The sequence below is a fragment of the Lithobates pipiens genome, unplaced genomic scaffold (assembly GCF_037356315.1).
Source record: "Lithobates pipiens isolate NorthernLeopardFrog02 unplaced genomic scaffold, aLitPip1_a1.2 Scaffold_13, whole genome shotgun sequence".
NCBI lineage: Eukaryota > Metazoa > Chordata > Amphibia > Anura > Ranidae > Lithobates > Lithobates pipiens.
In genome coordinates, this window is record NW_027507718.1 from 13,511,078 (window position 1) to 13,527,417 (window position 16,340).

The following is a 16,340-nucleotide window of genomic DNA, read 5'->3' on the forward strand; positions in this document are numbered from 1 at the left end:
GGTGCTCTGTAGTTCAGCAGGAACAACTGGAACAGCAGGCGGAAAGGAGGTGCTCTGTAGTTCAGCAGGAACAACTGGAACAGCAGGCTGCAAGGAGGTGCTCCGTAGTTCAGCAGGGCACAGGCAAGGTCAGGCAGGCTGGCTGGGTCAACACTGGTGGGCAGAGTAGGTACCAGAGAGAAGCAGGAGAGTAGTCAAGGTGCAGGCCGGGTCAGTAACAGGTGGGCAGCAATCAGGCCGAAGACAGAGGCAGAAGGGTAGTAAGGACGAGCCGGGGTCGGAGACTGGCAGCAAGCAGGAGTAGTCAGGAACAAGGCGGGTTGACAGGAATCAGGTAAGTAGATAAACTGACAGCAAGAGTCTCAGGAATCGCTGTAGACCGGACAGCAAGAAGGCATGGTGACAGTCTCCTTTAAATAAGGCTTCTTGGCGCCAAGTGCTGTCACACGGTGCTCGCGCGCACCTGCGTGTGTATCCACGGGCCTGTTCCAGGAGTCTCTTTTGATGGGAATCCTGCACACAGATCTTCCACTGACAGCCAGATTGCTAGAACGCCTGTCTTGACAAACTTTCTCCTCATTGGCTTACCTTTTAATAGACTATCCCCCCTTCAGTTGATCATGTATGCTGCTGCCAGACTAATCCACCTTACAAACTGCTCAGTGTCTGCTACCCCTCTCTACCAATCACTCCATTGGCTGCCACTCGCCCAACAAATTAAATTCAAAATACTAACAATAAGTAACAAAGCCATACACAATTCTGCCCCCAGCTACATCACTAGCCTAGTCTCAAAATACCAACCTATTTGGCCTCTTTGTTCCTCCCAAGACCTACTCCCATATCCACCTCCAGGACTTCTCCCGAGCCTCGCCCATCCTCTGGAATTCCCTACCCCAATCTGTCAGACTGTCTCCAAATGTATCCACTTTTAGGCGATCCCTGAAAACTTTCCTCTTTAGAAAAGCGTATCCTGCCTCCATCTAACAACTGCATTATGTCTGCATTAGCTCATCCCCCACAGCTATTACCCTTTTGTATAACTTGACCCTCTCTCCTAGATTGTAAGTTCTAACGAGCAGGGCTCTCTGATTCCCCCCTGTATTGACTTATATTGTAATTGTACTGTCTGCCCTCATATTGTAAAGCGCTGCGCAAACTGTTGGCGCTATATAAATCCTGTGCAATAATAATAATTATAAATGTTCATCACGCTGGTATATAACACCAGATAAAGCACATAAATATCAAAATGGGGTTTAGCAGCTCTGTTGGCGAGGATGTAATGCAGTGGGAACTATGGCCCACATATGGAATGTCCAGAAATTAAAAAATACCGGAGAGAGATGTTGCAGCTATATAAAAGAGATCACTAATATAGAGATACTGGAGGAGCCTTGGAGGTGTTTATTTCATTGGGGAAAACGTAAACAAAACAATATATGAAAACAATGGCACCCCATCTGATAAACGCAGCCAAAAGTTTAATACTGCGACAGTGGCAAGAGTTGGAAAGCCCTACGATGGAAGAGTTGTTTAAAAAAGTGGATGATACATAGAATATTTAAGATGTAGCGGGGAAGAGGAAATGTTTTTTTTTTTTAAATATGTGTAAAGATTGGACAGTATTTAAGAGCACAAGGAGATACGTAGATGTGGTGGGAGCAGAAGAAGGGGAGATGAAGGTAAATATGGGAGATGACAAGTAACTAAAAGGTATGATGAGAGAGGGTAAGAGTGGGTGGGGGGAGGGGGAGAGGAAGGGTTAAGGTTAAATAAATGTAAAATATCATTGTCTTCTGATAAAAGCTATATATTTTGATACAATGAAATTTAATAAAGAAATTGAAAAAAAAAATAAGTACTGTCTCTTTCCCTATTCGGGAAATTCTTCCTCTCTATTTGCCCCAGTGAACTTGGTCACAGAGACTGAAAACAAGGGAAAATATAACATTTTACAACTGTCACCAGACCATGAAGTGAGAAAAAAAATCTGACTAAGACCCCTTTAGGCAGGCCATACACGGTTTAAATTTTGGCTGGTTCAGCAGGAACTTGAGTACAACCAGTACGCCAAGTTTTACCTGCGATTATCTCTAATGGCTGCTATAGCCGCTAGCAGTAATTACAGTCTTTTCCCAGCGGGTGACAGCTTCCCCTGCACCCCCTTGGGATAAGACAATAGCCTGGAGGAGGTATTCCCGCATCAACACAGTCTGTGTTGATGGGGAATCAAGCTAATTTTTTTCCTGCAACCCATGGATGCAGGAAAGAAATTTGCTCTGTGTATGGCCGGTCTTAGTCTCATTTTCTGTTATGTCTACAGCAGGGCTCAACATTTAAAGTCCTGAGCTACTAGCCAGGCCTCAAGGGTTACTCACCACCAGTTGCCCCACCCAACACCAACCCTGCCCCACCCCTAATTCCACCCCCCTAAACACGCCCTCATAAATCATGAAATGACACTTAAATGTTTTATGCAGAATTAAGTTATAAAAATAAATATTAACAACAACTTTATCCGTGGCCAACAATGTAGCCTACCTGTGTCCATCAATGCTGCTTCACCTTTATCCATCAATGCTGCTTCACCTGTGTGCATCAATACTGCCTCACCTGTCCTCCACAATCCAGTGTTACCTTTGAGGAGATGTCTTCAGGGCTAAAATGATCGCTAACTGCTCTCTGTCACCAATCTCGTAATTGCACTCTGCTGGTGACAATTTCTTGGAAAAGCAGCCACAAGGATGCATAGCGCTTTCAGATGTAGGACGTTGCGACAGAAGGGCGCCGACTCCAGTCTCAGAAGCATCAACCTCAAGGATACAAGGTAACGTAGGATCAGGAGTAGAAACAAACGCAGCCTTGAGGCTCTCAAAGGCCTTAATGGACTCCGGAGACCAACACTGTGGGTTACCGTCCTTTCTGGTCATATCAGTCAGGGGCTTGACCAGAGACAAGAAGTTACGAATAAACTTCCGATAATAGTTGGCAAAGCCAAGAAAACTCTGCAGAGGACATAAACCCACGGGTCGGGGCCACTCTGGGACTGCCAAAAGTTTCTCTGGGTCCATGGAAAAACCAGCAGTGGAAATTGCATAACCCAGGAATTTAACCTGTTCACGATGGAATTTGCACTTCTCCAATTTACAATAGAGATTGTTCTCTCTTCATTTCTGAAGCACACGACAGACATCTGTGTGGTGGCTCTCCAGCGACTTGGAAAATATGAGGATATCATTGAGATAAACCACCACACATAACTGCAACAAATCTCAGAGGACATCGTTAATAAATTCCTGGAAAACTGCCAGGGCGTTAAAAAAGACCAAAAGGCATTACGAGAGGCACTCATAATGGCCTTTTCTGGTATTAAACGCAGGTTTCCACTCATCGCCCTCCTTAATCCTCATGAGATTGTATGCCCCTCTCAAATCAAGCTTTGTGAAAACTGTTGCTCCCTTGAGGCGACCAAATAACTCCGTAATCAACAGAATCAGATATGCATTCTTAATCGTGAAACTATTGAGACCACTATAATCAATACAAGGTCTCAGTTCACCACTCTTCCTCTTCACAAAGAAGAAACCAGCACCAGCAGGAGACAAGAAAGTGCATCTGTAACATACTCCTTCATAGCCCTATCCTCCAAGACCGACCAAAGGTAAACCCAGCCACGAGGGGGTATGGCACCAGGTTGAAAGTCAATTGTGCAATCATACAACTGGTGTGGAGGCAAACTACCAGCTTGACCTTTGTCAAAGACATCACTAAAGTCACAGTACTTCTCCGGCAGGGAGGTGTCAGAAACCATGAATCAGACCAAGACAGAAGTACAATTAAATCACACTTGTTTATTAATAAAAAATAAAAAGGTAAATAGAGTAAGCATAGTCAAAGCATAGCCAGAGTCCAGTAACTGGATCGAGTAGTCAGCCAGGCCAGAGTTCAATAACCAGATCGGGTAATCAGGCAGGCCAGAAGTCAGGGATCCAAGTGGAGGAACAGCAAGCAGGATAAGGAGCCAGAAGGGATGTCAGCAAGCCAGTCTTTAAACAGGTGCGCAGGAGATGGTTTCTTGTGATGTGACCAAGGCGAAGGCAGAGATGAAGTGAGCTGGACAGCTTTAAGTAGGCAGGTCAGACGAGCAGGATCAGGAAAAGCTGGGTAACTGTGGGGAGAGATGAGAGCTGGCAATTAGCCGACAGCTGAGCAGCCAGCCCAGAGAAGGAAGGGCTGAGCCATCCCTGACAGGAGGAGAGTGAAGAGGGGTGCAGGACCGTGGCTACCTTCTGGAAGCATGTCTTACTGCATTTTGGCGACCAGGAGAAAACCTCAGCATGGAGCCAATCAAAAGAGGGGTTGTGCCTCTGTAACCAAGGATAACCAATAACCAGCGGAAACGTAGGTGAGGAAATAACCCGGAATTGGATTATCTCATGGTGAAGAGCTCCTACGGCCATGGACAACAGAACAGTCTCATGAGTCATATGGGCAGGCTGTAGAGGTCTCCAATCAAGAACCTTAATGGAATTGAGTGCTTCAATACAAAGGCAGCATCAATGAACAAGCCTGCAGCCCCAGAGTCGATTAGAGCCAGACGACTCAGCCCAAGAAAGGGCAACCAAAAGCAGGGGCTTATCCTTCTGGATAACTGGGGATGAAACAATGCCACCTAAGGTCTGTACGTGACAGAACCTCAAGGTTCGGGTGTTCCCTAGACGGGTAGGACAAGACTTCAAAAAGTGACTTGCCTGGCCACAATAAAGGCACAATCTCTCCCTCCTCCTAAGGGTTCTCTCATCCACAGAGAGATGCGTGAAGCTGAGTGCATCAGTTCACCTTCACAGACCAACTCGGTACCAGGAGGCATGGGAGGTGAGGCAAGGGTAGGACTGCAAAGTTCGGAGACAAATGTATAGGAGGCCTTCGCAAGCGCTCTTTAAAAGGAAGTCTTTCTCTGAGTCTGGAGTCAATGAGGATGGCAAACATGATCAACTTCAGCTCAGTGGGTATATCTCAGGCTGTTATCTCATCCTTGATGGTATCTGAGAGACCATGGGAAAAAGCAGCCACGAGGGTTTCATTGTTCCAAGTAACCTCTACTGCCAGAGTACAGAATTCAATGGCATAATCGGCAACAGTTCTCGTACTCTGTTTGATGAACATGAGGCACTTGGCACCAGAATACCCTTTTAAAAGAAGCCACAAACTCTGGGTGACTCAAGACAACAGATTTTTGTGTTTCCAATGGAGGGTTTGCCCAGGCCAAGGCTCTCTCAGAAAGCAAAGATATCACAAAACCTACTTTTCATCTGCCTGCGGGAAATACCTGGGTCAGCATCTCAAAGTATATCTCAACCTGGTTGTGACACCCTCTGCGTTGGACTGAATTGCCCCCAAATCACTGGGGAAACGGAGTGGAACGAGACATACCTCTTATAGAGGTAATACTTGAGGCGGGTGCCTGCACAGAGACTGGGGCAGTAGCAGGGACGGCCTGCTGCACAGGTTGTACTGGAGTGGAGGTGAGCCGTGCGACTCAGGAGCGTTTGTAACGCCATGGCAAACTGATCCATGCAGTGATCCTGCTCATCCAATCTGGAAAAATATTACCAACAAGTGGATTGACTGCATCTTCTGAATTCATGGCCTTCGCCTACTGTCAGAAACCATGAATCAGACTGAGACAGAAGAACAGTTAAATCACACTTTTAATAATAATAATAATAATAAAAAAGGTAAGCGGAGTAAACGTATTAAAAACATAGCCAGAGTTCTGGAATTGGAACGGATAGTCAGACAAGCCAAAACATCAGGGAGCCAGAGATGAGCATAGTTGAACAGCAAGCAGGATCTGGAGCCAGGAGGAATGTCAGCCAAGCAAGTCTTTAACAGTAACACAGGAGCGCGTCTCTAGAGATGTGACCAAGGCGAAAGCAGAGATCATCTGAGCTGGACAGCTTAAGTAGGCAGGACTGACAAGCAGGATATCATCAACAGGTGAGTCACTGTGGAGAGAAAGGAGATGGCAATTAGCTGATAGCTGAGTGGCCAGCTTTGATAAGGAAGCCCTGACAGAAACAAACTGTTTCTCCAATCTTATTAACTTCTGATCTTGGTCCTGGAACCTATAGACTTATGGGTGAGATACAGCCTTCAGCTCTAGGTTTTTGTCCCACCCATTAGCTGCCCTGAGTTAGCAATTGGCTGGAGTTTAGTTAGTGACTTGGGTAAGCAGATGTTTTGTTTCCATTAATGTTATGGAATTGCTGTACAAAGCTCTCTTGCATTGATGCCACGTTTGTTTACTGCCTTGCTAAAAAAAAATGCAGGCCAAAACTATTTAGACTGTTTCTGGGTGTCCCTATCTCATGCATGGTCTACTGCTGCCAATACCAATTGAGGCTGTCCCTTGACAACTGTCATATTGTAGAATGAACTGTCCAAAAATTCTAAAGTTCACATGCACTTAAAGTGGATGTTAACTGCATGTGAACACCACAAACCAAAAATGCTATTTCATTAACCACTTACAGACCGGACCATTTTGCTGGTCAAAGACCAGACCACTTTTTGCGATTCGGCACTGCGTCGCTTTAACTGACAATTGCGCGGTCATGCGACGTGGCTCCCAAACAAAATTTACTTTTTTTTTCCCCACAAATAGAGCTTTCTTTTGGTGGTATTTGATCACCTCTGCGGTTTTTATTTTTTGCGCTATAAACAAAAATAGAGCAACAATTTTGAAAAAAACGCATTATTTTTAACTTTTTGTTATAATAAATATCCCCCAAAAATATATATAAAAAAACATTTTTTTCCCTCAGTTTAGGCCGATACGTATTCTTCTACATATTTTTGGTAAAAAAACTTGCAATAAGCGATTATTGATTGGTTTGCGCAAAAGTTATAGCGTTTACAAAATAGGGATAGTTTTATGGCATTTTTATTAATAATTTTTTTTTTTTTTTACTAGTAATGGCGGTGATCAGCGATTTTTATTGTGACTGCGACATTGTGGCGGACACATCGGACATTTTTTTACACATTTTTGGGACCATTGTCATTTATACAATAATCACTGCTACATAAATGCAGTGATTCCTGTGTAAATTACACTGGCAGTGAAGGTGTTAACCAGTGGGTGGCAGTGTAGGGGTTAAGTGTTCCTAGGGGTGTGTTACTAACTGTGGGGGGGTTGGGCTTTCATTTAGTGAACACTGATCTCTGCTCCAATCACATGAAGCAGAGATCAGCATCACTAGTTGCTAGGCAGAATGGAGAAATGCTGTTTACACGGCATTTCCTCCATTCAGCCGTCCCGTGAGACGATCGCGGGGGTCCCGACCCGCACGCGAGCGATGGCAGGGCGGCATTGAAGATTGGACGTACCTGTACGCCAATATGCCTGCCCGTGCCATTCTGCCGATGTACATCGGCGTGCGCTGGTTGGGAACTGGTTAGTTTTTAATATTCAAAGCAAACTCTCCCATCCATTGATGTCTCCGTGCTTTATTTTGTTGAGAAATCACTTTGAAAAATACCCCCTAGCATTTCTGGCCATGGCCATCTTGAATAAGTGCAAAGACCCAGATAGCAAGCATTTGATCTGCAAGTTTGAAAATGACTTGCTAAGCCATTGCTAGACTTACCAGGCTTCACAAGTTTGTTGCACAATTGCAGCAAATCCGCATTGCATGACTCCAGATCAACTTTCTTTGCAAACATTCTGCAAGTCTGCTGCAAGTTCTGGTTCAGTTATATTATGCAATAGTCATCCCACCACAGGGGTCACTGTGGCGTAATTTTCATGCTGTAGACTTGCAGAGCTCTTGCTGTAGATCAGAGGTCTCCAAACTGAGGCCAGAGGGCCGAATGTGGCCCTTTGCTTGCCTTTGCCTGGCCCTTGAGACATTATTCCTTCTATTGACAGCAATATTGATGCACCATTCCTCCCACTGACACCAATGATGGAGCACTATTCCTTCCACTGACACCAACAATAGGGCATAATTCCTTCCACTGAAACCAATTATGGTGCACTATTCCTGTCACTAGTACCAATGATGGGGCACTACTTCTCTAATTTTCTAAATCCCACTGACCACCAAGCCTGCGACTTTTTGGACTCCATTGATGCTGGATCATTTTCCACTTTCACTTGCCACAGTCTGGCACCCCTGAAGACTGAAAAGCAGTAAACTGGCCCTTTGTTTAGGATGTTTTAGGACCCCTACTGTAGACACATCACTGCAACTTTGCTCTTGCTAGAGACTTGCCATGCAAATTTGCTACAAATTGGAAATGTGCCAACTAGAACTTGTGCTTCAAGTGCTCTGCATGTGTACAACTTGCCAGTAAAAATGTGCAGCTAGGTAACAGGCTTACAATTAAACACTGCCACAAATGTATTTCAAGTTATTCTTGCTATCTGGGACTTCTGTTGTATGAAGTCGCAAACAGCAATAAAATCGGCAAATCACTGATGTGCGGCTTTGAAGTTGCGCCAAAGTATTGTGATTTCAAAGCTACAGCGGTGTGAATGGGGGCTTAGTGTCAGCCACAGAAATCTTCAAAATGTAGGGAGAAATTAACATAATTCATGTTTGTAAACTTCAATCATTTTAGGAAAGGAAACAACTTGATACTTGATCTGGGATCATATGGAGAACAGATATTTGTCAGAACTTTGTGCTTCCAGTACAAGCTTTCTGCTTCCTGTCCAATTTTCATAAAACTGGCCTGAAACCCATCCTAAAGAAGACTTCATCATCATGTAATGAGCCTAAAGTAAACCCTAAGGAGACACATGGGGATGATTATGCAGTTACATCTATGGCAGTTTTCCAGCTCTTGGCTGACACAAAGCGGCATTGGTTTAAATGGCAGCTGAAGGGAATAATAACACAGTAATTATCTGGTAAATCAGCGCAGTTAGGAAAAAGTCTTTCCTTAGCAAACATGAAAATGGAAATAACCTCACTTCATAGCACTCTTACTTAATGAAGTAATTGCACACGTGCTTGCAAATAATAAACAATGAGTAACCATGTATTTAGTTCGTCTTAAATTAATTACGGATTAAGCCAATATTTTAATGAACTGCATAACAGACAGTAAAACACTAAATATCATTTTTCAATTATACAGTTTTAAAATGTTTTACTCCCCTACTTGCTAATGCTGATCCCTTTCCCAACAAACACTTGGCTGTGTCAAGCATGAAAGAAATAAATCCAATGTATCCTGGACAGCCTTGTGGCTGTTATATACTTGTTGGCACTCACAGACAACTACTAGATATCATTTAAATCATGTAACTACACTGGCCTTGAGGTTAGTTTATTGAGAGTAGGGATGAGCTTCGTGTTCGAGTCGAACATACGTTCGACTCGAACATCGGCTGTTCGCCCGTTCGGCGAATTCCCAACGTTATGGGCCGTTCGCGCCAAATTCGTGTTGCGCTCACGGCCCACAATGCACTGCGATGGCGCAGTGCATTGCTGGCTCATGATTGGCCAAGCATGCACTGTGACCCCACATGCTTGGCCAATCACAGCGCCGGCAGCGAGGAGAGCCATGATTGGCCACAGGCCAGATGCCTGTGGCCAATCATAGCTCAGGCTGTGTAGTACACGCCCCACACTATATAAGGCCGCCAGCGCGGTGGCCTTGTGTAGTGTGTTGGCGTCTGTAGCAGTTAGTGGGTGTTCTGTGTACCTTCAACACAGTATACACCGATCGTTATCGGCCGATTTTCGATCTTGCTCTTCTGTAGTGGTTGTTGTCTGCGTGCCTTGACCGCAGTATACACCTCTATATTCACCTATATAGCTAGCGATATATCTATCTTTTATAATAGAGCTTGCAGTCAGTGTTAGGAGATTGTGCGTGCTGTCTGCATGCTCTGAACGCAGTATACACCGCTATATCCACCTATATAGCTAACTATCTTGCTCGTTTTAAATAGAGCTTTCAGTCAGTGTTAGGAGATTGTGCGTGCTGTCTGCGTGCTCTGAACGCAGTATACACCGCTATATCCACCTATATAGCTAACTATCTTGCTCGTTTTAAATAGAGCTTTCAGTCAGTGTTAGGAGATTGTGCGTGCTGTCTGCGTGCTCTGAACGCAGTATACACCGCTATATCCACCTATATAGCTAACTATCTTGCTCGTTTTAAATAGAGCTTTCAGTCAGTGTTAGGAGATTATGCGTGCTGTCTGCGTGCTCTGAACGCAGTATACACCGCTATATCCACCTATATAGCTAACTATCTTGCTCATTTTAAATAGAGCTTGCAGTCAGTTGTAGGAGATTGAGCTACACTTTAAAAATGTACCAGTTGAAAATTACAAACAGATTCAACTTAACACAACAAATCTACACAGTCCCTGTCTTGTTTGCACCGCCTGTATACTGCTGTTCTGAGTATATAGGGCCTGGGGGCCACACGCATTTCCTTTTTTTAATATGGGTACGGGGTTCCCCTTAATATGCGTACAAGACCCAAAGGGGCTGGTAATGGGCAGGGAGGGCTACCCATGCCATTTTCTCAATGATTTTCAACCATATTGCAGGAACCAGATATAACATTAAAACCGCAAGCAGTTTTAAATGACGTTATTTCCGTTAAATGTCATTTTGTGCAGGGACTGTTCTAAACACGGGAAACACGTGGCACTTCACAGGCATACTACAGACACCCCCCAGGCACGATATTTAAAGGAATATTTCACTTTTTTTTTTCACTTTAATCGTCATTAAAATCAGTGCTCCCGCCAAAACGGCCATTTTTAAAACTTTTTTTTGCATTGACCCATGTCCCCTGGGGCAGGAGCCAGGTCCCCAAACCCTTTTTAGGACAGTATCTGGCATATTAGCCGTTAAAATTAGCACTTTTAATTTCGAACGTTCGAGTCCCATAGACTTCAATGGGGTTCTAACGTTCGTACGAATTTGGGGTCCGTTCGAAAGTTCTGGTGCGAACCGAACCGGGGGGTGTTCGGCTCATCCCTAATTGAGAGCAATTGTACTGTGATGTTGCCTTTTTTGAAATATTAAGGCAAAAATGTAGCTGTTTAACATTGTGAGAGGGGAAAGAAAATGTCAGACACTGAAAGAAGAAAAGGGCATAATCAGAGCTGTCAACTGAATTGAAGAACAATACCATTGACAAGCATTTAGAAAATAAAAGTGTAGTTGAAGCCTGAGATATACAGTATATAATATTAGATATAGTAAGCAAAATGTAAAACCCCTGTTCGGTTACTTTTGCTCCCTTTATCTAGCTTGGGAGATATACCTTTATTTCCTGTCTGGTAGACCAGCCCTCAAAAATTCCACTCGCCTGCTCACATTTTGTGAGTGGAATTTGAGGACTGGCGAGGGAAGGGGGGGGGGGGGCGAGCACCTCCGGCAGGTGGGGTTGAATGGGAGTCCTTCTCTCAGCAATTGCGGAGGGGAGGAGGGGAAGAGAGAGGAGAGCCACCTGGATGATCAGAGCGTGGGGCACACAGCGATAACAGCTGCTGTATATTCCTCGCACTCGCTGTCACATACAGTCCCGCCCCCTGGCCCGGAACTTTGATAGACAGATCACCCATCTAATCCCAGGACGGGGGATCTGTCTATCAAAGTTCCCCGGCCAGGAGGCAGGGCTGTATGTGACAGTGAGCAGCAGGAACATACAGCAATTGAAATGAAAGCTGTTATCGCTGTGTTCCCCACGCTTTGTTCATCTGGGCGGCTCTCCTGTTCCTCTCCTCTCTTCCCCTGCACAGGCAGGCTGCATTAGTGGACACAGGTCAGGCTGTGCCGGTTCTCTTTCTTACTGACCATAAAAATCTCACATTCTTGTCTGAGGCTAAATGCCTCTTTCCCAAAAGGGCATGATGGGCTCTTTTCTTGTCTAGTTTCAATTATATTGTCTCATTCTTAACCGGTACCAGGGGCGTTGCTAGGTCTGCAAAAGATCTGGGGCTAGAGCCCATAGCAGCGGTCACCAATCTTTTTTCAGGCCGGGGGACATGCCAATGGCAAGCAATTTTTTCACAGGCAAAGGAAGGCTGGTGTTGGCCTTTCAATCATCATAGCACCATGGTTGATATGGTGTCAGGGTGATCGAAGCACATTGTTTCTATTGTTACATTCTAATATATAATGAAGTGGTTCAACTCACCATAATGCAGAATCAGTGGGAGCCCTGGGCATGTCACTTGCCACATGTCCTGCCACCAGATGCATCATGTCACTTGCCACCGTCGCCTGTCACCAGATGCAGCTTTTTAATTTGCCACCGTCACCTGCAACTAGATGTGGATTGTCACTTGCCACATCACCTGCCACCATTTGTAGATTGCCATGTCACCTGCCACCATTTGCAGATTGTCACGTGCCTCGTCACCTGCCACCATTTGCAGATTGCCACATCACCTGCCACCATTTGCAGATTGTCACTTGCCACATCACCTACCACTATTTTCAGATTGTCCCTTGCCACGTCACCTGCCACCATGTGCAGATTATCACTTGCCACGTTATTTGCCACCATTTGCAGATTTTCACTTGCCACCATTTGCAGATTGTCCCTTGCCACGTCACCTGCCACTAGATGTGGGTTGTCACTTGCCACGTCACCTGCCACCATTAGCAGATTGTCACTTGCCACCATTTGCATATTATCACTTGCCACCATTTGCATATTGTCACTTGCCACGTCACCTGCCACCATTAACAGATTGTCACTTGCCACTTCATCTGCCACTAGATGTGGGTTGTCACTTACAAAGCCAGCAAGTCCCACCAAATGTGCATTGGTGGCAGGCTGGCAGCACTGGTCCATTTAGTGAGGGCAGAAGAGTGGAGATGCAGGGTGGGCAGTGAGAAATGATGTAATCTCTCTGCTTCCCACTGCACCTCCGACATTTAAGAGGCCCCCACTGTGAGGACGGAATAGCGCTGATGTGTGGCGGGCATTGAGAGATGATGTAACACACCGCACATCGCACCCACTTTGAAGTAACTCGGCTGTGAGGGCGGAAGAGTGGTGACGGTCGGGTGGAGAGAGATAATGTCATCTCTGCTCATCCACCCTCTCGTCTCTCTACTCTACCTCCAATGCCGCCTGCCTGCCGCAGCCACGACCCACTGGTTAGGCAGGGACGCAAGAGACTCAAGGCTATGGGCTCCAGATTCGGGGCTCCAGCCTCGATAGCCACCCCCTGGTGACGCCTATGCCCAGTACTAACAATGTAAGGGCTGACACTTTGTCACAACAATTTTCCTTCACTTTCAAGATGGAGTTGGTTCCAGTTTCTGTGATTTCTCCTGATTATATTCTGGCTACGGGGTGCACCACTCACTTCTCACTTCTCCTTTGGGTGACAAAATTCTTGCCACTCAGGTCCATGCTCCTCCTGAGAAACCTTGTGACCACTGCTTTGTCCCATTGTATTCTACTTAAGAAGTTGCCCTTTTCTAAGGAACTGGCTTCCATTTTTGCTCGGGAGATCTTTCGCTTACATGGGCTACCCAAGGTGATTGTCTCGGAAAGGCACAGTCAGTTTGTCTCCCGGTTCTGGCTCGCCTTTTGTGCACAGTTGGCAATTCAACTTGCTTTCTCCTCTCTGTATCATCCGCAATCTAATGGGGCCACAGAACGAGCCAATCAGTCCTTGGAGCAAATCCTACATTGCTATATTTCTGACCATCATAACAACTGGTCAAACCCCTTACCATGGGCGGAGTTTGCTCACAATAGTGTCTTGAATTCTGCTTCCCGATTGTCCCCGTTTATGGCGAACTATGGTCTCCAACCTTCCATGTTGCCTGACTCGTTTGTTCCGCAGAGTATTCCTGCATTGGAGGAGCATCTCTGTGGTCTTCGTTCCACTTGGCCACAAGTCCAGGAGGCTTTGCAACAAGCTAATGATAAGTACAGACTCCATGCTGAACGCAGATGCCTGCCTGCGCCTTCCTACCAGGTTGTGGACAGGGTCTGGCTGTCATCTCGCAACCTCTGACTTCGTGTTCCCTCTCTGAAGTTCGTACCTCAGTTTATTGGGCCTTTTCGTATTCTTTGCAGGATCAACCTAGTGGCTTATGCATTAGACCTTCTTTCTAATATGCGTATCTCAAATGTATTTCATATCTCCTTATTAAAACCTTTGGTCTGCCACCGCTTGACCACCTCGGCGCCTCATCCTCACCCTGTACAGGTTGAGAACCATAAGGAGTATGAAGTACAGTCTATTGTTGACTCCCGTAGGTTCCGTGGGCGCATACAGTACTTGGTGCATTGGAAAGGGTACATTCTGGAGGAACACTCTTGGGTCTCTTCCTTGGACGTACATGCCCCTGTCCTCTTCTCCGTGATTTCCATAGGCGTTTTCCCCTCAAGCCTGGTGGTCCTCCGAGGGGGAGGGGTCATTGAGGAGGGGGTACTGTCAGGGCTGGGCTCAGCCCTTTCTTCTCTGAGCTGGCCACTCAGCTGTCAGCTAATTGCCAGCTCCTTTCTCTCCACAGTGACTCACCTGTTGATGCTATCCTGCTCATCAGTTCTGTCTACTTAAGCCATCCAGCCCAGATGACCTCTGCCTTTGCCTTCGTCCCATCTCTAGAGACACTCTCCTGTCTTCCTGTTAAAGACTTGCTTGGCTGACATTCCTTCTGGCTCCAGATTCTGCTTTCTGCTCTACTACGCTCATCTTTGGCACGCTGAAACTTTGGCTTGTCTGACTATCCGTTCTGGTTCCTGAACTCTGGACATGTTTTGATTACGTTTACTCTGTTTACCTTTTTTATTATTATTAAACAGGTGTGATTTAACTGTACTTCTGTCTCAATCTGATTCATGGTTTCTGACAGTTTGCTCCTAAGCAGCAAGAAACCTTGGAGCTCCTTGCCATGTGCAGGTAAAAAACCTAGATAACACGTATACACTTTCCAAAGTCCTGCCAGCCACTGCCTCACACCTTGTAGCTGCCCAGCTGGAACCTTACAATGTACCTTTTGGCCAGAAAAAATATTGAGGTATCCTTAAAATTTAGGTAACAAAAAAAAAGAAAAAGAAACCAATGGAAATGTACCATATTCATAGTGGATGTAAACCCTCACATATACCCAGTGAACAGTCTCAGATGATACACAGAGATGTAACAAATCTCCCTATATAAGTTTTACATGTACAGTTGCAAAAAAAAGTATGTGAACCCTTTTGGAATGATATGGATTTCTGAACAAATTGATCATAAAATTTGATCTGATATTCATCTAAGTCACAACAATAGACAATCACAGTCTGATTAAACTAATAACACACAAAGAATTACATGTTACCATGTTTTTATTGAACACACCATGTAAACATTCACAGTGCATGTGGAAAAAGTATGTGAACCCCTAGACTAATGATATCTCTAAGAGCTAATTGTAGTAAGCTGTCAGCCAACTGGAGTCCAATCAATGAGATGAGATTGGAGATGTTGGTTACAGCTACCCAGCCCTATAAAAAAAACACACACACACCAGTTCTGTGTTTGCTTTTTGCAAGAAGCATTGCCTGATGTGAATGATCCCAGGCACAAAAGAGCTCTCAGAAGACCTACAATTAAGAATTGTTGACTTGCATAAAGCTGGAAAGGGTTATAAAAGTATCTCCAAAAGCCTTGCTGTTCATCAGTATACGGTAAGAAAAATTGTCTATAAATGGAGAAAGTTCAGCACTGCTGCTACTCTCCTTAGGATTGGGTGTCCTATAATGGTGACTGCAAGAGCACAGCGCAGACTGCTCAATGAGGTGAAGAAGAGTCGTAGTGTCAAGAAGGGCGTTCCGATCACCCAGCTGTTCCCAGAAGTCTTACCTGCGGAATTCCCAGCAGAAGAGCCAACCGGCGCACGTGGGTGCGCGCTAACACTGTCGGGCGAAAGCGCGTGCGCGCTAACGCAGTCGGTCGCATGCGGGTGCGCGCTAACGCTGGTGGGAGCACGTGGGTGGGCGCTCGCGGGTGTGCGCTGACGGGCGCACGCGCACGAGTATGCGCGCGTGCGCACAGGCATGCACGTGAACGCGCGCGGACGTGCAGTATGACAAATCTTGGTGCCAAAGGGGTTATTTAAAGGGACCTGTCACCTTGCCTCCCTGCTGTCTGGTCTATAGCGTTCCTGAGAGACCCCCTGTTACTACCCTGTTTGCTACCCGATTCCTGTTACCCGGCTTGCCTCTGACTACTCCCTGTCTGCTGCCTGCCACCGACCCCGGCTTATCTGACTATTCTTCTGCCTGCTGTCTTGGTACCATGCCTGCTCGCCCATGTTTGACCCGGCTTGACTACGACT